Consider the following 22,353-nt stretch of genomic DNA (forward strand, 5'->3'; position numbering starts at 1 on the left):
AATAACTCACACAAACCAAAGCTCTTTGGGACATCCTAAATAATTTTTAAGAGTGTAACAAGGACTTGAGACCAAAAAGTTTGAGAACCACTGGCCTACACAATAAAAATGTTTGATAATGAAGAACAAGTTCTAGGATGTTTGTGTTAATTGGCCAATTTCTGAAGTCAGAATCTAATTTCCACGTAATTTTTTGCAATAGTCGTTAATGAATATGAGCTGTCATAGTTAAAACCAGTTATTAAAACTGCTGGATTTTATGAGAATGTAAGGAATGTAAATGTATCTGATATATTTCTCCAAATACAGAAACATATCAAATAATGAATGAGGAAAATTAAAATGTCCAAGTACAAGACAATGACACCTCCTCTAGTGAATGAAGAGAATGAATTCCAACAGTACAATTCTACTGCCAGAAAGATTTTTGTTAGCCACAGTTCAGGAAGGAATTGAAGGAAAACCTTCCTGATAATTAAATCTATCCAAAAAGAAGAATGGGTTGCCTTGGTAAACAGCGATTCCCCTTGCTGAGGATATATCTAAGTAAAGGTTAGATGAACACTTAATTAGTATGTTGTAAAAAATTCTCGTGCAGGTATGCATTAGACTAGATGGCCATTGAGATCCCTTTCAACTCCGAAATTATGTAGCACATGTTCCCTCTATACTGGGTACCTCAGCCGGATACTTAACCCTTGCTCCTTCCCTTCCACATGAGGTAGGTTCTGGTGCCCCAGCCTTTTTAGCTTATATCTGGGGCTACTCACACATCTTTCTGGATCCTTTTCTGGATCAAGCATCAGCAAGACACTGCATGGATTCGGCTTACTGAAAAATAAGATACATAATTTTTTTTAAGGCAACTAGCATTAAGTGACTTGCCCAGGGTCACACAGCTATTAAGTGTCAAGTGTTTGGTCTGAGGCCACATTTGAACTCAGGTCCTCCTGACTTCAGGGTTGGTGCTCTATCCACTACACCACTAGCTGCCCCCCAGATACTTAATTTTAGTATTCGGCAAAGCCTGTCCCAAACCCTGACCCACCTGTCACTGACATACATCTGAAGAAGTCACCAGCACCAGCAATGAAAAGACTGGAGTTCCCCATGGGGTAGTTCAAAAGTGTTGAACTATGTAGTCAAAAGTCATTTGACATGTAACAGTCTCAGTTTCCTCAAGAAGGATAACAATAGCATCTACTTCACAGGGTTAACTGAGGTTCACAAGAGATAATATATGTGAAGTATTTTATTACAAATTTATCAGCCATTATTATTATTCCCTCAATTCCATTCTGCTCATATTGATTTTGCTGACATCAGTTAGTTGTTTCCAGAGGAGATTGTTTCCCAAAAGATTTATAATCAGTTATCACTATACTTGGAAATGTATTAGCATAAATGGCACAGCAGTCTTAATATAGACACTAAAAGTTAAATTCTCAATTATCCACATAAAAAGTATTCTTTTTGAGGCTTATCTGCAGTGAATTTGTGTTCAAGATCAGTAACCTCCCTCTTCACTCCTTCCTAGCACAATATTGAGTAGTTTTCTGCTACCACAACAAATTTACAATTAGCTAATGTATATTTTAAAATAATTTCAACAAAAACAGGAAGGTAAATATTCAGTGGGAAAAGTTATATAATACATTACTAAGACAAGTATATATCTTTTGATTATTCATTGTCTAGAATTATTGCATTATAGTCAGTATATAAATTGACAAGCTAATTTTACAAATGAAGGCTTTTTTTAAAAAAAAATTACCAGAACCACAGAAAGGGCTCCAGAGTTCTGAGGAAACAGCTCCTTTGTGGAAGATTTATATAGAAAGACCTAGATAAGAGCTCTCCCAGGATGAGAAGACAATGATGAGTTATTGTTGATATCAGATAAGGGAGCACTCCCCATCAATGAGAAAATAGATTTGAATCATTTCATCTTAGACGTTTTAAGGAAATATTTCATTTCTCTGAAGAGTACTAAATGTCAGGAAATTTATTCTTTTGACACTAATTATCATTTTGACCAGATTCTTGTTTTTTTTCTCTCACAAATTTCTCCTAGAAATTTACTAAAAGGCAGTAACAGCCAAAACACTGAATAAGTTAACCTAATTGCTGAGATTCCATAAGATCAGATTTAAGAGACAGCTGGTATTTACACGGTACTTTCAGGTCTGTAAGACTTTAGATACATTATCTCATTAGATCATCTCAACAACTCTCTGAAGTAAGTGCTATGAGAATACCCATTTTATCGATGAAGAAACGGAGGCTTAGATGGTGACAACCAGGGTCACACAGCTGAGTGTCTGAAGCAGAATTTGAATTCAGGTCTTCCTAATTCCGAGTGCCTAGAACTACCCACTGAATCACTTCACTTATTCTCTCAGGGAAAGAGAGGTGGGGAGCCTCTTTGTATTCAAATGATTCATGACTACATTCAGTCTCTTTCATACACTCAACCACATGTACTTTAAAAAAAAAAGCTACTTTTACAAATATAAAAGCTATCTTGAATCCATGATTTAATTCTCTACAACAAAAAATTTCTCCTAGCATTCAAATGTCTTTAAAAGAAAAGAAAAAAAGAATACATGTCATCCCTTAAATCCATCTGACTATTATATGCAGCTTTCTGGATCACTCTTGAGTACCATCCCCAATACTTCCATGCTAAGGCTGTCTAAGAAACTTGTTCAAACTAGCTGAACTCTCTGCTCACACCTCTTCTTCCTTTACCATAGTTGTAAACAAAGGAAGACAGAATCTTGTGAAAGTATAAAAACGTCTTTTTCCTCATGAATGTAAAATAACTGGCACATATATTAAGTGCCTAATAACTATTCGCTGAATTGAATAAAAAGTCTTACTCCACTGTATATGAAGGTGACCTTGGCTTCTTGGATCTAGGACTGAGGCACCTGTGGTCTAGGGAGGCTAAGGGACTTGCCCAGGTTATGCAAGTAGTGTCAGGGGCAGGATCTGAAATGAGGTCCCCTGACTGCAGAGCTAGCATGCAGTCTCTGGCAGGTCTCTAAGTATATGCCCTGTGAGATTCTATGTTTATGGTTTGAAAACCAGCCTAACTAAGGTTCATCAATCACCATCTTAGCCACAGGGTCATAAATGTGTTGGCCCGAGCATCTTATTTATAAGATCATCTTCTAAAACTGGTATTACCAAAAGGAGTACCTGCAATGACAATATCTAACATCCTTAGGTATACTGGTGATTCACAGTTATTGTTATGAATAGTATCATATTGTGTGACAATACAATGTTGCTCAGAGGGGCTACTGAGGTATTAGGAACTGTTCACCCTGACACCAAATATCCCCAAAAGGTTGTTTCTGGCTATTTCTGTTTCTGTTTTTTAGTTTGGCTCTTGTGCTTTTATAAGAGGCTTCCAATTTCACTTTTTGCTCCCATTCGTCAGTACTACTCACTTCTCACCTCCAGCCTCTCTCCCAATTGTCCCGTTATCTACATAGGCCAGGCCAGGACTGGAATGAAAGACTTCATCATCTCTGCTTTCTTCCAGAAAGCCTCCTTGATTCCCCACGGTGGAAATGGTTCTCTCTCTCCTCAAACTTTCATTGACCACTGTATCTAGACTTCTTTGTCTCTGTTACACAAGTGTCACACTTACCTAAGAGCTGTATTCTCCCCACAGACTGTAAGCTATTTGAAGGAGAGGATGTTCTCTTCATCTTTGTACTCCCAGAGCCTAAAGCAGTACCTTGGACACCACAGTACATGTTTGCTAACTTAATCGAACCCTAACCTGTTTAGGGCTAGGAAACTAGATAAATATGCTTGTTTAAAATGTCTGATAAAAATCAAAAGTGAGAAGCTAGTTACATGGACTTTTAGTTTGTATGGCTCTGATGTTTTGCTTATTTCCTGGTTACTGACTGTGTCCTGGGATAGTTATGGTAAGTAGTAGATTAATAACTTCTGGAAAATGAGTTATTCTAGAAGGTACTGCAATATAAAAAAGAAAAGGAGTATTGGGCAAGGAGAGACTCCATCCTGGGGTCTCTCATCACTTGCATTGAAGTTTTAGCCAAGTCCCTGAACTTCTCTGTACACCTCACCTGTAACAGGAGACTGGACTTTCTAAACTTCTCAAATTTCTAAGACTATCACTATTTCAAAAGTTTAAACACTAGTAATAAAGATTTCTGAAACTCTAGTAATAATATTTCATATTTACAGGAAGTTACAGTTGCCATTTTCACATTTTTTTTAACTAGGTCTCCCCATATTCCTCAGTACAGCAGCTTCTCTCAAGCTCAGCTCTCACTACTGATTGACACAGAAACACTGACCTAAGTCTGTCTGCCCCCTCCTGGTGGCCCCCTACTCCTGGCGGTTCATGTACTGGTGCTTAAATAATTTGCTAGCCTAAACCTTTAGTAACAGCTGAGATTACATTTCTTCAAATCCATGGGCTATTTGTGAAATTCCACATTTATCACTGTTCTCTACTACCACTTCCCCCAAGAAGGCCTTTCTGAGTTATCAAGGAGCAGAAATATGATATGCTCACTATGAACCAGCCCTGTAGGCTAATCTACTTAAAGGGGTCATAAACACTGTGGCTCTGGGAGTTTAAATAAGCAATAAAGGCTAACCTGAAGGAGTGTTGGTTGATGGATCGTCAGGCTCTCTGTATTTTAGCAGCCTTCAGAAATACCTTTTCAAAGAGGTCAAACTTCACATGAAGCTTTTACCAACCACTATTTGAAATTCTGCCACTCTTCTCTTCCTGCTTTCCCCCCTTCACTTTAAAAAGATATTCAGATGGCATAGAGTAAAGACAAAGTGGAGAGTTTCTGATCCTTATCTGTGTTTCTATATGAGAGCTGTCCTGTATGAGCAAAATAAGTCTATTTACCTTCTTAATGCAATCTGAAAGGTACAGTAATTTGTAAACTGTTTTTAAGATTCAAGAATTTCACTGGAAATAAGTGTTAAGTAAGCAGGTATTCCATAAATTTTCTGAGGTGGTGGAGCAAAGGAGAAGCCATCCAAACGCCCATATTTTTTTTTAATTTCTAAAAATTTAAAAACCATGACTAAAAGGGGAATGGCCCCATGGGAATACACACACACACACACACACACACACACACACACACACACACACACACACACTCTCTCTCTCTCTCTCTCTCTCTCTCTCTCTCTCTCTCTCTCCATTTTATGATGTATTAGCAGAACTGTCAATGTATGTTTTATAATGAAGGTAAAGGCAAATCAAAAGCAAAGCCAAAGAGAACTCTTTAACTTCCAAATTTTCACTTCTCCACTATGCTTTAAATCACTGGTATCAAACTCAAGTAGAAACAGATTCCTGCAGGCAGCAAATTGGCTTAGAAAACCACAAATTAATATTACCTATGTTGTATTCTTTTTTAAGGGCAATTAGGTGGAGAAGTGGATACAGCACTGAAGCAGATAGGGCCTGGAATTACGAAGACTCATCTCTCTGAATTCAAACCTGGCCTCAGACCCCTACTAGCCATGTGACCCTGGGCAAGTCACTTCACCCTGTATGTCTCAGTTTCCTCATCTGTAAAATGAGCCAGAGAAGGAAACGGCAAACCTTGCCAGTATTTTTCCCAAGAAAACCCCAAATAGGGTCACAAAGAGTTGGACATGACTGAAACAAGTGAAAAATAAATGTTGTATTTTCATTTATTTTCTAAAACATTTCTCAATTCCATTTTAATCTGTGAGTTTTTACATCTGCTTTAAATTCTTTTGTACCACATAATTGAAGGATTTAACCTACAGCTACAAGCATTTCATAGGCTCAGTGGATAGAAACGCTAGCCCTGAAGTCAGGAAGACTTGAGTTCAAATCCTACCTCACACACTTGTTGTCACCTTAGGAAAGCCACTTAATCTCAAGTTTCTTCAACAATAAAAAGGGAATAATAACATCATCTACCTCCCAGAGTTGTTATAAAATAATATTTGTAAGATGCCTGGCATATAGTAGGCACTATATATGGTAGCTATTATTATTCCCTAAATCACAATATCCTGATCCTGTCATATTATCTGTGGAAAAAACAGGAAGAGAATTTCATGACAAATAAAATTTCTTTTCCATAACACCTCTTTCAACCCTCAGAAGATGTAAAGTCCTTTGAGTCAGTCAATTAAGTACCTACTATGTGCCACACACTAAGCAACTGGGATACAAACAAGGGCAAAAACGAAGCCCCTGCTCTCAAGAAGCTCAGAGTCTAATGGAGGAGACAACATACAATTAACTAAGTACAAACAAGCTATATACAAGATATAGTGGAAATAATCAATAGAAAGAAGTAACTAGAACTAAAAGGGGTTGGGGAAAGGCTTCTTATAGAAGGGATTTTAGCTGGGACTCAAAGGATGTCAAGGAAACCACTAGGTAGTGATGAGGAGGGAGAGAATTCTCGGCATGAGGGCCAGCCAGTAAAGATTCCTGGAGTTGGGAGACAGTGTCTCGTTCCAGGAAGAAGGCTCAGTGTTGTTACCACCAGCACCGTGTACATAAGTGCTTAATAAAGTTTCTGTGAATTGAACCCTTATAATAGTGAATACCAATAACTGAATCAGTCTCGAAGCAATGATTTCTAATTTTTTCCAGTCCTCTAAACTTCATATTGAAATATGTTGAGAAGTAATGTGTTAATTTGTTCTCACATGTTTTTAAAATGGTAGTAATGATTTTTTTAAAACTGCTGCTTATTTCCAAATAAAACAAAAGTTAGTCTTCATAAGGGATCAAGAATTTTAAAAATTTCTTTGTTCATATTAGTGACAATAAAAATCAATAACTTATATGTACCAGTTATTGATTTATATATATACAAAATATATATATATAGTTTTTTAAAGTTAACAAAGTACTTTGCAGCCATTATTTCAGTTGAGCATCACAATGACCTTGAGAGAAAGGTATTATAGGCATTATTGTCCTTACCCATGGAGAAACTGAGGCAAACAGAGTTCAAATGACTTGCCCAAGCGCACAACAACAAAAAAGTCAGAAGCAGGATACAAACCATATCTTCCAGACTCCAAGTCCAGCTTTATCCATTATATTATACATCTACCTTATAACCAATCAAACATTGATAGAAATGAGAAAAAAGAAAAAAATAAAAAATTAGTTGTACAAGCAAGATTTCTGATAGTTTCTTAAAATCATAACATTATTTTATAATGACTTATAAGATGAGATTAATTTCTCATTCAAGTCCATTTTGTTAACACCTCCATAAAAATAACTCAACATACACGCGTACAAAGAGATAACCATTTTTTACCCAATATTCTGCCACCAGTGAAAAACACTTCAGAAAGAAAAATCTCCCCTTGTTCGTGACATATATAGAACAAAATAAGTTGGAGAATCCTTTAAGTTTGTAGTAATAGGAAAACAATCATTTTTTGTTCTACAAAGAGAACCATGAAAATAATTCTTTTTAAGAAAGAAACCTGCCTCCAGAATTTTTATAGGTACACTAGGTTTACAAAAAAAATAATAAATATATGCACACATATAAAAATCACTATAGCATGGATCCAATGTAGTCCATTATGGTAAAGTTGCACAAATTTCTAAAAGACACAATTACTAATAACAAAATATGCATATACTGAATGAACATTTTCAACAAGACCTACAAGTAGTGATGGATCAATGTAAATTTCCCTACATTCATAAGGAGCTAATTAGAATCTGATTACAGAACAGAGACATTCAAAATAAACAACTCCCATCAGTCCCTTTACAACAACTCAGGAAACATTATTAATCGAAAAGTTGTTCTACAACTGGGAACTCTAAGACATTAGAAACTTACTCCGGATCCACCATAATCCATAACACAAATTAATCGACCATATATGACACAATGTTGCTCATGATCTAGCTACCCAGCATATATATGGAGGAAAAAATGGAAGCACTTTTTCATTATTCAAATCGACTAGCTAAGTAAGCATTTCTCATTAAGGTGCTCTGAGTTTACAAATCGTGAATCCAGCACCAATTTTTAAAAAGGAACAAATATTTAATTCAGTTATTTTAAAAGAAGGAAAATTCTGATGAAATGTTTTCAAAGCCAGCTGAAAGTTGTTTGTTTGTTTTGATGTATTTGAAGATTACAGATATGACTCCCTTCTGGTACAGCCAGTACACTAAAAATGCCATCACGGTACTCAGCATCGAGGGAATTATAATAAAAGGGGTTCCCCTATCAGTGGTGGGAGGGAAGAGGAGGAGGAGGTCCCTCCAGTGTTTGCAGCTCTGCAGAGATGAAGGAGGGTCACACCTGGAGGAGGAGAACTCCCCAAACTAGAGGAAGGGAAAGTCCCCCCAAAGCAGGCTAATAGGGGGAGAACGGGATTCAGGAGGTCAGGCAGGGCTCGACCCAGAGGGGAGCTAAGGGTACGGGGGCAGGGCCCAGGGGGTGGCGGTCCCGTGCCCAGCAGCTGGGGCTGTCCCTGCCGGTGACCGCAGCCCGCCCGAGGTGAGGGGACGGAGCTCTCCGCCCGAGGGCTTATAGGCAAGAGTGGCCCCACAGGGCCGGCTCAGGGCCCAAGGTAGGGAGCAGAGCCAGCCCCGGCCCTCCCTCCCGGTCCCCCTCCTCCTTTCCCCCTCCCCACCCCAAGCGGTCGGGGGCCGGCTCCGTACGGTACCTGCGGGTCCCGGGCAGCCGCCCCTGGGCGAGGCCTAGCGCATGGCCGGACGCCTCTGGACCTCCACGTCGCCGCTGCCGCTGGGCTTGGGCCGCCGCCGCCTCTCGGCGCCCCGGGAGCCGGGCTCGGGCCTCGGCCCGGCCCCCGCCCCGGCGCTGGCCCGGGCTGCACGCAGAGGGGCAGGCCGGCCCCGGGCCCCGGCTCCGCTCCCGGGTGAGGGGCGGCCGCGGCGGCTCCTTCACGTCTCTGCCGGGCGTCCCGTCAGGCCGCACTACCCCCCGGGGCCGCAGCGCCGCCTCCGCCGCTGCCGCTGCCGCTGCCGCCGCCGCCTCTCCCACATCCCCGGCCGCCAGAGGAGCTGCAGCTCCCGCCGCCGACTCTGCCGCCACGACACCCGGCGCGGCCCGCCCCGGCCCGGCCTGGCCCCGGGCTGACGCCGCCGCCGCCGCCTCAGCGACGGCCCCCAGCCCACAATCCACCGCGGCCCCGGCCCCGCCAGTCCGGGCTGAAGGCCGGGGCGGCGAGGGGGGAACGCCCCCAGCACCCCCGCGGGCGGGGAGCCCCCTCCGGAGCTTCCAGGGGCGAACCGGCGGGCAGGCCAAAGCCCGCCGAGCCGCCTCCTCTGATTTCTGACAGTTTGTGGGAATTGTTTGGGGCTCACACATTCCTCCGCTTCTGGGGTGTTCCCCATCTCCCATCGCCTTCCGCGTGGGGTTTAACTTGCCCCTGCCTTTCACCCCACAATACCCGAGCTGCTTTAAATGCTCCAGAAACACTGGGGGCCCGGGGTGGGGCATGTTACACCCCAAAATGTGATATTCCCCCACCCTCCAGCAAAAATATATTACTAATATAATTACTATTAAATGACCCCAAAAAAAGCTGCCCGAGAGGCCTAGAAGGAAAGGAATACACTTTTCCCTTCTCCCTTCCAGAACTGTCCAAAGTTTCTCTAGCAAGGAGAGGCCGCCTCCTTCTGTTCCCTCAGTGACCCTGAGATTCCCTTAAAGAGGAGCAAAGATTCCCGGCCCTCCCTGAGCCTCGATGGGCCACTGACAGCAGAGAAAGAAAGCATTTACTCCCAGCGCTGGAATAAAATACCAGGGGTAAGATAAATATACTATCCTAAGTATGGGATCATAGATCAAAGAGCAGGAAAGGACTTGTAGTCCGATCCATTCGTTTTACCGTGGAGGACATTGAGGCCCAGAGAAATGACCTGCCCAAGGGTCACTCAAAGACATAAGTGGCACCGCTTGGATTCTAATTCGGGTCCTGTGACTCCTAGTTCCTCAATCTTTCAACTGCATCAAGCTTGGAAAATGACATGTCATCGCTGGAAAAAAAATTTACTTAAAAAGGAAAATGAAACAAATTTTACTTCCTATTACAGTCGTTTTGAAAACCGAAGGCAAAAAGTGTTTGAGACAAAAAAAAATACATTTTACCTGAAAAAGGGTAAATAGGCTCTTTGTGACCGTAGAAGGAGAAAAAATAGGCCCACATTAAAAAAGAAAATTTTTTAAATTCAACAAACTGCTATGTTTCAGGCACTGGAGAAACAAAAAGCACATTCTCTGTTCTATGGGAACTTAATAGTTTTGTTAATGGGATCAGACATAAATATAATATTTCAAATGCATAGAAGAGATCTAATCAAGTGGCTCAGGAGTTTCAAAGGAGACTGACAGTCACCTTTAGTTGAGGGCATGGGGAAAAATCAACAAGCTTTATTTATTAAATACTTCCTATGTGTGGGGCACTGTGCTAGGCTTTGGGTTTACAAATGCAAAATGAGAAAGTCTCTGCCCTTAATGTGCTCACATTCTGCTGTAAAGATGCAATATATTGACAAATACATAAGTAGAGAGGATACTGGGCACTGGCCACTCTGCAGAGTACCACTGATGCAATTCAGCAAGTGGAAGACGCTGGGGATATAGTGATGAATGGTAATAGAAGTGCCTTGACAAGACTCAGGAACGTTCATAGACATTTGTGACAGGTTCCTGTTTGCTAACCATGGAGGAGCCTTTTGGATTGGCTGGGAATGCATTCAAAAGGCACTAAGCAAGCAGTTTCTCTTGGTTTGACTGTACTCCTAGGGATTTCCTCTTGGTGGATGGCTTCAGGTAAGAAATGGTTCTATAAGGGGAGAGGCCTCAGGCTTTCTTCCTCTAAAGCTGAGCATGGTAAGCCTTAGTTCTTTGCCTAATTTGTTTTTGTTTGTTTTTGGGGGGGTTGGGGGGGGAGGCTAAGATCTTGTGAGTTTTGACAATTCAAAAGAACTCTCAGTGTGTGGGGAAGGAGTGTGGAAGGGACAGAACTTGGAATTGAAAATAAAAATTGAGGAAAAAAAACTTCAAAAGAGCAAGCCATCCAAGGTTAGAGTCTCAGAATTGAGTCCATGCCCAGTTTTGCAACCAGCACAGTGCCCAAAGGAACACTGAGCAACCTCAAGAGCCAGCCAAGACAATGACTCATCCACCATATACCACTTTGGGACCTGAACTTGATGGGACCAATGCTATGTAGAAACTGTGTTGAATATGAACCCATTCTCCCCAGAGATCAAGGTGGTATAGGGGAGAGTTAACCTGAAATATTGGGGAGAATATCTTCTGTTCTTACTATGTCAAGGAAATCTCCATTTGTAAAAGCAAATTAATGTTAATTAATAGGGGCTCAAGCTGATAGCATTGGAGAAGAAATACCTCAACCCCACGTGGGTACCAGGAGAACTCTGAGGGGGAGATGTAGCCAGTCTGTGAGAGTGCTCAGACCGGGGTGGGGGGGGTGGGGTTCAAGGTAGGCCTTTTGAAGAGAAGGGGAGAGCATTCCAGGCATGGGGGGGTTCGTCCCTATAAAAGGCATGAAGGTAAGAAATGGAATGTCATGTATAACAAATCGAGTACTGAAGCTGCAAGGAATGAGCAGGGTAATATGTGATCAGACTACAAAGTCTGCAAAGGGCTCCAAATATCAAACTGAGGAGTTTATATTTTGTCCTAGGGACAGTGGGGACTCATTAGTGTTTCTTGAACATGGGAGGGATAAATGTTCAGACTTGATTAGGTGTGAATTAAGTCTGAGAACAATCAGGAAACTATTGCAATAGTCTAGGCCAAACTTCATGGAGAAAATGGCTCCTTATCTGGGTCTTAAGGGAAGGGAAGGTTTTCAATAGAGGGATGTTGACAAGAACCCAAATTTTCCTTTATATTCTCAAATTTCATAGGAGCAAATCTTGGTAAGGACAATGCAAGTCAAAATAAGGCATTTGAGGGGGAGCTACCCTCAAAATTGGATCCACTCCACATAAGCCCAAGCCTGGACTGCTAGATCAAAAATTACATAGCATTTTATGCATTTCTTCAGTTATTTTATGTTTCAGTCAAAATGGACTATTAGCTTCTGTCTAGATCCCCACAGATGTAGGTAACAGGGTTCCCATACCCCATTTAAGCACTAAAGAAGACAAATGTATGTATTGGATACAAAATAACCTTTATTCCACCTCAGAGAAATACATAAAATATGTAAAGCACTCACAGAAGCCTATAAATAATCAATTCTATTTTCCTTCTGTGGTGAGTCCCACTTTCCCCCAAAGCCCTCTATTCTTACATATTTAAAAGTAAGCACCACTAGGTGGCTTTGGACTCCCCTTGGAAAGGAAACAAACTTAGGGTTATTAGTGGAGCAATACCCAATTCTGATGAGTCTCAGTATCACCCCAGAAATCCATACAAGTGTAGTAGCACTTACAGACTCTGGACCCAACCTCAAACTGGTGGGTTATGTCCCCAGAAGGCTACCGTCTATACCCTCAGGGCTCTGTGGATAACCCAGACAGGTTAGGGCTGGGGCATATCCTCCTACTATTTCCTTGTGCCTCAATCCAATGTGTTCCTTTCAACATGAATCAATCATTTAGTACCTCCCTAGTATCTAACCAATGATTAGTACCCCACTATTGATTTACCTATTGATCTGTACTCAATATCAACCAGTTAATACTAACTAGCTTTTTAAAAGGGTATATTTACTGAGAAAGAATAGCAAGGACAGAAATATAAACACATCCTCCCCAAAAGTAGGGCACACTCTCCTTTCTATACCTTGGTCCCCTAAGGAGAGTGGAATCAAACTTAAAGTGGCTTCTATTAAACAACATCTCCACCACACTTACTTTTAGGTGAGGCTTAGCTGATGGACAAGGTGAGTCACTCCATTAGTTAGTTACAGAACAAGTTTTCTCATTCATAGGGTTAATTCTGTGCTGGGCTGAGTCATGCAGGCCACACCTCAGGGCTGTGTTTGCTCTTCACTCAACTCATCTGTTGCATCTACCTATACACTACCATGGACTCCAATTCCTGGGTCTCTGGTGTAGCCCTTCCAACCTTTTGAAACTCACAGGTTTGTGACTAGTACTGCAGTCACCTTTGATGTGGGAGGAGGTGGGGTGGACTTACTGACAAAACAAACAAGAACAACCACACTATGCATTCATGGCCATACGGGGAGCCCCGGGGGAGAAAGGTAGCCAAAGTGGTAGCACCTCCACTCACCCAGGGACATACAGAAATTCTTCCTCATTTGAAAGCTACCAGGGAGAGAATTTTTTTTTTTGGGTATCCATACCCAGTTCAAGCTTAGCTGCCAACCAAAAGGCTTTTCCTTACCATGCAATATAAGGACCAAGAATAGTCATAGAATACCTTGCACATGCTCCAGATTGGAGCAGGGCCCCTTCATTACATCTCATCATGCGTTTCTGCAAGCACGTTCCAAATGTTTATGCAGTGGGCGGAGAACAATTGGAGGCTTCCAGCACTGGACTGGCCCTTCCCCTTACAAAGTCATGTAACCTTTCCATTCAACTGAGGGCATGGTATCCCCTGAGGGGAAGTGCCTTGGAGTCGCTAAGATAGACAACCTCCTTTCCCATTAAGCCTGGAATATACAAATAACTCCTGGCAATAGCAAAGAGCAAGGATCAGGTCTTCTACTCCCCCAAGTTATGGTCTAGATTCCTTATTTCTCTTCCTGCTATAAGGCCACGGGTACAATCCCCTTCTTCTAAAAATGTGGTTTTGCTCAGGAACTCCCCTTCTCTAAATAGGTGGAATTTCAGAACTCCTGAATAAGGGATTTCTAGAGAGGCAGCTCTGAGGCCGTTATTGCCTGGGAATTTCCTTTCTCTCCCCAGACGGCTAGATGTTGGGATCACACTGCCCAGGAATTCCTCCTGCCTCTCTCCATAAGGTTCAGGAACTCTCAACATTCTTCCAAAAACCTGGGGTTAGGGAACTCCCACCATAACGACCATGTATTTCCCTGCTCCATGACTGGCACATGGTTTCAGGTACGTGTTCCTCTACCACTGCCTTTCCAAGACTCTGGGTCAGGGCCCTCAAAGTCCAGGAATTCTAGCTGGTCCACTGTTGCCTTTGGCTACTCCCATTTCTAGGGCTAAGGGGAAGAAGGTGGTCCTACTAGCGTCTAAAGGTTAAACTCAGGTCTCTCCTGCAAAAAAAAATTTGGGTTTTTGTTTTTTTTAAAGCTGATAGAGAAAAAAGTCAAGTTTATGATTGAAACCTTCCCCACAACAATGAAACTAGGCTGGAACCAAACTGTGGCCAGTATTAAATGCCAAATGTCTACTGATCCAGGCAATCCCCTACTAATTTAGGTATGATATTAGAACAGAACAAAATGAAACACTTGGGGTCATTCAAAAGTTAACAAAAAGATTTATGTAGTGGTTATCAGAGGATATTCAACAAAGATATTGAGGTCACCTCAAGTTGATTCAGTTGAGCAAAGTTCCCTTGCCTAAGCTATCCATTGTGATCCACTAACCAAGCATCAGAGAACAGACCTGGAGCTCCTTATGGCTGCTTTCTATTCAAGATACAAGAAAATGATGTCAACAGTTTAAGCCTTTAGTCACCTGAACCAGCCAAGTCTTGGAGATGATTTCAATCTCCTTTAAAGAAAAATTAGCCTAACTTGCCAAGGGGGAAGAGGTTAGGATATTGCTTCTACCACACCAAATTAAGGAGTTTACTTCTTTATTCTAAATCTCATCTCTCCTTTTATGCATATGAGAAACAACAGGGTGCACTTGAAAGTATGCTAGCCACCATATCAGGAGAACTGAGTCTAAATCCCAGATCTAAAACTACACAGGCAAGGCCAAGTTATTTAATCTATCTCAACTTCAGGATGAGCTGAGATTCTATGATTTGTAGGATCATAGATATAGAACTGGAAGAGGTCAGCTCTTTCAGAGGTCCACTAGTCCAGAAATGGGGATAATAGTCCAATTCAATAAACAGTTATTAAGCCCTCTATCCACTGTACCACTTCACTGCTGTGTTGATGTCTGTCCCTTTATTTATCCATTTTTTCATTGTTAATAGTTTATTTGAATAGGTCAAATTACAGTTGCCTTAATTGCGAGCCATAATTTCTCAATTTTATTTCTTCTCTTAATTGGGTATTGAGTTTGATCTTTGCTCTAACAAGTCAGTGGTCAGCTTGTACACAGCTGAACTGGAAATGACTGCCACATTAGTAACCAGTCATTTCTTGTTAGAATATATATCAGTTTCTTTTATTTTTTTTGTGCTATTTGGTACTTGCCATGTAGAACATCTCTTCATTCTCTCCTTAAAGAATTCATAATATATAGGTGAGAATATTCTATGAAGTCCACAAGGACACTCTCAAGGTCTCTCTGGAGAACTTTAGTACTGATTGTGAGGCATGGGAGACTGTGGCACAGGATTACCCAGCAAGCATGTGTGCATCAAAAAGGTGCTGTGCTCCATGAGCAGAGCAGAAGTGCAGTAGCACAAAGGAAATGTGAGATGTACAAATTTAGAGACATCTCCATCCCAAATGTTCAAATGGACTATTTGTGCCTGGCCAATTGTAGAGCCTTCCCTGAGTTTATATTGGACTGATCAGTCACAATCAAACACATTGTGATGACATTTGTCCTCTTCAAGTAGGAAGGACAAACAACTCTTTGCTCTCATTCACCCTTCATATCCAGCCAACTGCCACCTCTTATTAATACTAATACTAGTACATTAATAATATGTAACTTATACAAAACATCTCTCCTATCCATTTCTATCTGTTCACTCACAGAGCCACCACCCAATTCAGACCCTCATTGCCTCTCTCCTGAACTATCATTATAACAGCTTCCTAATTAGAGTCCTTGTGTCCAATCTCTATCCTCTCTAAGCCATCCTTCACAAAGTTGCCAAAATGACATTCCTATAGCATATAACCACATCAATCAAAACGTTCAAATGGCTCCTTGAATTCCTTGCCTGTAGGATAGAAATACTAACTCTTCTATTTTTCATTTAAAGTTCTTCAAAATCTAGCTCCAATCTGTCTTTACAGATTATACACACAAGCGCACATACACACACACAACCAACACACTTTACATTCTGGTAAGACTTGCTTACTTAACTCTTCTCTGTATATAGCATCTCATCTCTCCCCTCTATTCTTTTGCACAGACTCTGCCCCAAACTTAGTATGCACTCCCTCTTTACTCTTAGAATATGTAGCTTCCTTCAAGACTCAAGTCAAGTATTACCTTCTATACTGGGCCTTTTCTGATCTCCAAGTTGTTAGTGTCTCTCCCCACCATCTCCCCATGACCACACCAAAGTATTTGGTAATTATTTTGTATATATCTTTAATTGATTTATCTTTTTATATGTCATTTTGCCTCATTAGAATATGGGCTCCTTGAGAAAAAGTACTGCTTCATTTTGGTTCTTGTAACTAACGCACCTAGCACTACCTTGAACAGTGCCTGCTCAAAGATGTTTAAAAAAATGCTCATTGAATGAATGAGTGAACCATATACTCCAACATCTTTTTGTTCTCTTCCCTATTTCCACCTTTTCATTAAAGTCACCACATATTAAAGAATATGTTTATGTAGTTTGGAAGATCTTATCTAGCTCTTCATAAAATTTTTCTATTATCATTATCACAGATATTGGTACAAAAGCTTCAGTTATCTTCATGGTGGTCAGTCTTATCATGAGCACTGCAATGCATGATGACCAAGTGTCCCATGAGGTGATATTTCACAAATTCACAAAATTCCAGAGTTAGAAGGCTCTCAGGAGTCATCTAGTCTAACCAAGTCTGAAGAAGATAAGTCATCATCCAGCCTTTGCTCTGACCTCCCACTACCTCATATGGCAGCCCATTCCATTTTCCTGTAGCTCGGATGCTAGTCAGTTTTCCCTTACTTCAGTCCCTCTTTGCCACACCCACATATTTATCTCAGTTCTGCCTTCGGAGGCCAAGTAAAACAAGTTTTAATCCCTCTTTCACATGGCAGCTTTTCAAGAACAGAAAACAGGCCGCTATCATATCTCCTGTGAATCTCTTCTTCTCCAGCTAAATGGCTCATCTTCTTTAACTAATCCTCAAGGCTTTTTGACATCTTAGTTGCCCCGTTTAGGACACTCTCCAGCCTAATATTCTTCCTAAACTGTGGTGTCCAGTATTGAACACAATTCTACAGTTGTGATCTGATCAGGGCAAAGAACAGACAAACTATCTCATTATTCTTGTGTAAAGTTTGGTGTGGGAGTGCTGTTTTGTTTTGCCCATATAAGTTAGGTGTGTCCACATGGATCTGTCTAGATGTGGCTTTCAGGGAATGAAGAATAGATATTTCTAGCATCTCCTCTTCATACGCTTCTCCAAGAAAGACTTTGATTCCTGCCAGGAGGGAAAGCAGAAACTTGGGGCCAGACAATGGCCACTCTGTTCTCCTCAGATAAAGGGAGTACTGGGCTAGAATTATATCTATCTTATAGCTCCCTTAAATATGGTTAGTCTAGGGGAAGTAATTTTTAGATTTAAGCTATACTCCTGATTGTTTTCCCTTAATGGGAAAAAAAGGTCCCCAAGCTATATATCTGAGGCTTGACTTCATTTCCACTAAATGCCAGTTCCACAATGAACACACATAGCAAATAGCAAGTAAGTCCATTTATACAGGTCAATAGCAAAACAGAAATCAGAGAAAGAATACATATGATAATATATCAGACAATACAGAAAGTTGATGACCTTTTCCTTTGGATAACCCAGAGAAAGTCCCAAATTTCACACCAGGGGAAATTCTCCAAAGTCTCTAGTGTACCACACTAGGTAGAGGGCCAGGATAGCTACTGCCAGCTCTTCTCCATGTCAACTTCTTCCCAGAGTCTTTCCCCCCCTTTCAGGGACTTGAAAACTGATCTCTCAAAGCTGGAAACCAGAAGAGCCCAGACCTATCTTCTCTTGGATTCTCCAAAATTCTATTCACCCCTTACTCAGGCGAAGGGCATTGAATAATCAATCTCCACCAATAACGAGGAAGTTTCATACAACTGCCCTTTCAGCCAAGGGTTACACCTGGAAACTATACCTCTGTTAATGCAACTGTAAATTTTATTAGGTATTTTGGCTGCTTTAGCCACTGTTGGTTCATATTAAGATTGCAGTCCATTAAATATTTTTTAGGCAACATACTATTTAACCATATCTCTTTCATGTTGTACTTGGAAAGTTCATTTCTTGGACCCAAGTGTAAGACTAAATTTGTCACTTTTAAATTTCATTTTATTGGTCTCAGATCAATTTCCTAACCTATCAACATCTTTTTTAATCCTGGTCGTCATTTGGTGGGTTAGTTATGCCCCTCCTAGTTTTTTTTTTATCATCTGGGAGTAGAATAAGAGTGTTATTTATACCTTTATCAGAGTCATTGAAAATGCTAAACAGCAGAGGTCCTAGCACAGATTACTGAAAAACACCTTCCAAGGCAATATTTAACCATTAATGACTGATCTTAGAGTTTGCTCATTCAAGCAATTTCAAATCCATCTAACTGCATCCTCATGTAGCCTCCACCTCTTTGTCTTTTCCTAAAAGAATAGCATGAGATAATATATATGATATGATTATGTCAACAGCATTCCTTTAAAAAAATTTAGTAACCCTATCAACAAAGAAAAAAAGGTTTGTTTGGTATGGCCTGTTCTTGATGAAGTCATGCTGGTTTTTTGTGATCACTACTTTCTTTTCTAGATATTCACAAACCGTCTCCTTAATAATACATTCTAAAATTCTCCCAGGAATTAAAATAGAGTTCACTGGCCTATAGTTTTTAGATTCCATTCTTTTCCTCTTTTTGGAAATTGAGATAACATTTGCCCCTTTCCAGTCCTATAGCACCCTTTCTGTTCTCCGTATTTTTTCAGATATCATTGACGGTGACTCAGCATTCCCATCTTCTTTTTATTTTTTCTTTTTTTAAAAATTCAATTTTTTTATTTCCCATCTTCTTTTTCTTTCAGAACACATGATCGTAGTTCATCTGGTCCTGAGACCTGAACTCATCAAGGGCAAGTTTGTGCTCTCTTGCTATCTCCTTATTTATCTTGGATATCAACTCCCTATTAGTCATTTTGGTTCAGTCCTTTCCAGCCCAAAGGTCATTCTACTTGGCAAAGAAACACAAACATAGTCACTGAGCAGCTCTGCTGGTTCATCTGGAATGCTCATCTTCTACCTTCTCTTGACAATCTTTGGTGCATCCTAATCACTTGGCTCAAGGTTCTCTTTTTCTAAGATTTACTCAGATAATCTAATAGCACATTTGTCACTCCAAATTCCCTCAAAATTTCTATACAGTCAGATTCCATTAGAATGTATTTGTAAGCTTTGAGAATTTTGCTTTGGTGAAGGGTTTTTTTGGGGGGGTTGGTATTTGGGCAAGGTATGTCTTGGTACCTCTCAAACCTTTTTTTTTAATCTAGTGGAATAATAGTTTTTGCTATGAAGAATAGTCAGTAAGATAATAAACATTTAAAAAAAATTTTTTTATGTAAGCTCGGCCTGCTCATGAGCAACTGATGTTTTTCCAATTATTTAAATCTGACTTTATTTGTGTAAAAAGTGTTTTGTAATTGTGTTCATATAGTTCCTGGGTTTGTTTCAGGAGGTAGACTCCTAAATATTTCATAATGTCTACAGTAACTTTAAATGGAATTTCTCTTTCTATCTCTTGCTTTTGGGTTTTGTTGGTGATATATAGAAATGCCGATAGTTTTTGTGGATTTGTTTTATAGCCTGCAACTTTGCTATAGTTTTTTATTATTTCAAGTAGTTTTTTACTTGACTCTCTAGGATTCTCTAAGTATATCATCATGTCATCTGCAAAGAGTGATAGCTTTGTTTCTTCTTTGCCTATTTTAATACCTTCAATTTCTTTTTCTTCTCTTATTGCTAAAGCTAACATTTCCAGTATGATATTGAACAACAGTGGTGATAATGGACTATTCAGTGCCATACCAATCAAGCTACCAACAAATTCTTTTATAGAGTTAGGAAAAATAATAACAGGATTCATTTGCAGTAACAAAAGGTCCAGAATATCAAGGGAACTAATAAAAAGAAATGCAGGGGAAGGTGGCCTAGCCATTCCAGATCTTAAATTGTATTATAAAGCACCAATCATCAAAACTGCTTGGTACTGGCTAAGAAATAGAGTGGTGGATCAGTGGAATAGGTTAAGTATACAAGACACAGTAGTCAATGAATACAGTAATCTATTATTTGATAAACCCAAAAACCTCAGCTTCTGGGATAAGAACTCACTCTTTGACAAAACCTGCTGGGAAAACTGGAAAAGAGTATGGCAAAAAACTAGGCATAGATCAAAATCTCACACCATATACCAAAATAAAGTCAAAATAGATTCATGATTTAGATAGAAAGGCTGATACTGTAAGTGAACTGGGAGAGCAAAGAATAGTTTACCTGTCAGATTTATGGAGAACAGAAGAATTCATCACCAAACAAGAGAGAACATTACGAAAAGCAAATGGATATTTGATTACATTAAATTGAAAATTTTTTGCATAAACAAAGCCCATGCAACCAAGATTAAAAGGAAGGTAGAAAATTGGGAAAGAATTTTTACAAGCAGCCTCTCTGATAAGGGCCTCATTTCTAAAATACGTAGAGAATTAAGTCAAATCTATAAGAATACATCCCCAATTGATAAATGGTCAAAGGATATGAACAGGCTGTTCTCAGATGAAGAAATTAAAGCCATCTATAGTCATATGAAAAAATGCTGTAAATCACTACTGGTTAGAGAAATGCACATTAAAACAACTCTGAGGTACCACATCACACCTATCAGATTGGCCAACGTGACAAAACAGAAAAATGATAAATATTGGAGAAGATGTAGGAAAATTGGAACACTAATGTATTGTTGGTGGAGTTGCAAAACGATCTAACCATTTTGGAGAGCAATTAGGAACTATGCCCAAAGGGCTATAAAAATGTGCATACCCTTTGACCCAGCAATAGCACTTCTAGGGCTGTATCCCAGAGAGATCATACAAATGGGAAAAGGACCCACATGTACAAAAATATTTATAGCAGCTCTTTTTGTGGTGACAAAGAACTGGAAATTGAGAGGATGCCCATCAACTGGGGAATGGCTGAACAAGTTGTGGTATATGAATGTAATGGAATACTATTGTGCTATAAGAAATGATGAGGGGCAGCTAGGTGGCACAGTGGATAGAGCACTGGCCCTGAAGTCAGGAGGACCTGAGTTCAAATCTGGCCTCAGACCAAACACTTGACACTTACTAGCTGTGTGACCCTGGGCAAGTCACTTAGCCCCAGTTGCCTAAAACAAAAGAAAAAAAAAGAAAAAAGAACTGATGAGCAGATGGACTTCAGAAAAACCTGGAAAGACTTGTGTGGGGCAGCTAGGTGGCACAGTGGATAGAGCACCGGCTCTGGATTCAGGAGGACCTGAGTTCAAATCTGGCCTCAGACACATAACACTTAATAGCTGTGTGACCCTAGGCAAGTCACTTAACCCCATTGCCTAACTAAAAAAAATAAATAAATAAGACTTGTATGGTCTGATGCTGAGTGAAATGAGCAGAACCAGGAGAACGTTGTACACAGTAACAGCCACACTGTGCAATGACTAATATTGATAGACTTAACCCTTCTCAGCAATACAAGGATCTAAGACATCTCCAAAGGCCTCATGTTGGAAAATGCTGTCCACATCTAAAGAAAGAACTATGGAGTTTGAATGCAGATTGAAGCATACTATTTGTTCTTTTTTTTCTTCTGTTGTGTTTTGTTTCCTCTACCTGGTGGTTCCTCCTATTGGTTCTAATTCTTACTTACAACATCACTAATGTGAAAATATGTATAATAGGAAAGTATATGTATAGCCTATATCAGATTGCACACCATCTTGGGGAGGGAGGTGGGGAGAGAGAAGGAGAAAAATTTAAAACTCAAAAGTGATTGTTGATAATTAATTAAAAATTTAAAAAATTATTTTTGGAGGCAGTCAGGGTTAATTGACTTGCCCAGGGTTACACAGCTGATAAGTGTCTGAGGCAGATTTGAACTCAGGTGCTTGTGACTCCAAGGCCAGTCCTCTATCCACTATGCCACTTAGCTGCCCCTAAAATAATTTTTATTGATGTTTTCTGTTTCTTACATTGCCATAGTATCTCATGTATTCCTCTCCCTTCC

The 22,353-nt window shown here is 40.3% G+C and overlaps 1 protein-coding gene across 3 annotated transcripts in view; it reads right to left on the reverse strand.

The window, feature by feature from the left end:
* The window catches only part of VPS54 (VPS54 subunit of GARP complex), an 83,175-nt gene extending 74,367 nt beyond the window's left edge, over positions 1 to 8,808 (reverse strand). For 2 of the 3 annotated variants that reach the window (XM_020985450.2, XM_020985448.2), the window contains exon 1: positions 8,719 to 8,808. The gene's annotated coding sequence lies outside the window, so the exon portion shown is untranslated. Of the gene's footprint in view, positions 1 to 770; positions 808 to 8,718 lie in introns of those variants that run through there. The other variant, XM_020985449.2, reaches the window with a different exon arrangement.
* Positions 8,809 to 22,353: the final 13,545 nt, after the last annotated feature.

Source organism: Phascolarctos cinereus, unplaced genomic scaffold (genome assembly GCF_003287225.1).
Source record: "Phascolarctos cinereus isolate Bilbo 61053 unplaced genomic scaffold, phaCin_HiC Scaffold_2;HRSCAF=192, whole genome shotgun sequence".
NCBI lineage: Eukaryota > Metazoa > Chordata > Mammalia > Diprotodontia > Phascolarctidae > Phascolarctos > Phascolarctos cinereus.